This window comes from Berghia stephanieae, chromosome 11 (assembly GCF_034508935.2).
Source record: "Berghia stephanieae isolate SIO BIC M18660-M18661 chromosome 11, UCSD_Bste_1.3, whole genome shotgun sequence".
Taxonomy (NCBI): Eukaryota; Metazoa; Mollusca; class Gastropoda; order Nudibranchia; family Aeolidiidae; genus Berghia; species Berghia stephanieae.
The window spans coordinates 17,601,404-17,602,888 of NC_088370.1; the positions used below are offsets into that span (position 1 = coordinate 17,601,404).

General features: G+C 34.6%; 1 pseudogene; it reads right to left on the reverse strand.

The window, feature by feature from the left end:
• Positions 1-515: 515 nt before the first annotated feature.
• Positions 516-1,265, reverse strand: LOC144956353 (uncharacterized; annotated as a pseudogene).
• Positions 1,266-1,485: the final 220 nt, after the last annotated feature.

The window sequence follows — 1,485 nt, forward strand, 5'->3', positions numbered from 1 at the left end:
TGTGTGTGGCGTATATATGTGTGTGTGGGTGTTGGCATTTTTCAGCAAATCGTGGCATTCACAGTGATATTATTCACTTGATCACATGAAGGTATTTCAGTCGCCATTTTGATTCTTTTTTTTTACTTTTTGGGTTAGCTAGAATTCGGAGGATATTTCTTTTTCTATTAAGCTTTGTCATAAGTCTTAGTAAAGGTTCTAGGATGTTTGTTTTTCCATAAGTTAAGTAAAGGGGAGACATTCCGAAAGCTGTAGTTATAATGTTACAAGTCAAGTCCATATTAATTTTCAAAAGGAAATTAAAAGTGCAAAACATTCCCTAATAATTTTGTATGTCAGATAGAAACAAAATCATAAGACTCATATTCATGTAACATTATCAAGTTGTTTGATAGAATAATAAAAGTAAAACAAGAATCATAATACATGTATGTGTGTCTCATCAACACAAGTATTCACATTATTATGTGTCAAAATAATACATCCAAAACAATTTTCAAGGCTATCACCATATTTTAGCCAAAAATCAAGGATTTGAATTTCTGCAATTGAAATTTAGTTGAAGGCTTTGTCATATTATCTGCCAACAGGTCTGCAGTAGGGCAGTACTTTAAAGTAAACTTTCCATTCCTTAGTTCTGTGCGAATAAAATGGAATTTTATGTCTATGTGTTTAGATCTTTGTCTGTTCACTGGATTGTTCGCTAAAGCGATTGTTCCCTGATTGTCTTCAAAAATCAAAACATTGCCTGATTGATATTCTCTGTCAATGCCTTTCAACAACTGGTCTAAGTAAAGGCTTTCTTGTACTGCAAGTGCAAGAGCCATGTACTCTGCCTCACATGTGGACAAAGCAACACTGGGTTGTCCCCTAGATTTCCAAGAAACTAAAGCTCCATTTGATGTCAGACCAAAACAATAACCTGAAGTGCTTCGCCTATCATGAGGACTTGAAGCCCAATCGGCATCACTATACCCTATCAAAGAAAGGTTGTCAATACTTCTTCTGTAAGTTAATTCATAGTCAATGGTTCCCTTCAAATACCTAAATACATGTTTGACTGTCACCCAATGGCATGCCAATGGTCTGGACAAATGTTGAGAAAGTTTTGTAACTATCCAGCAGATGTCAGGCCTCGTGCATATCATAAGATAAATCAAGCTACCAACAGCCTCCCTGTATTTTATTTCATCTATTGGATCACTATCATTTGACCACTCAAATTTTTGTTCAGAGGGATTTGCTCTTGGTTTGCAATTAGTCATATCTAACCTTTCCAGAATTTTCTGAGTGTATCTTTTCTGGTTCATTTTCACATTTCCTTTCCCTTGCTCAAATTGTATACCCAGGAAATAGGATAGATTCCCAAATCTTTCATCTTAAATCTGTCTTTAAGAACTTTCTTAGTATCATACATGACATTTACATTATTTGCAGCAATAACAAGGTCATCAACCCATGCTATAATAATGACAGTTTAATTTT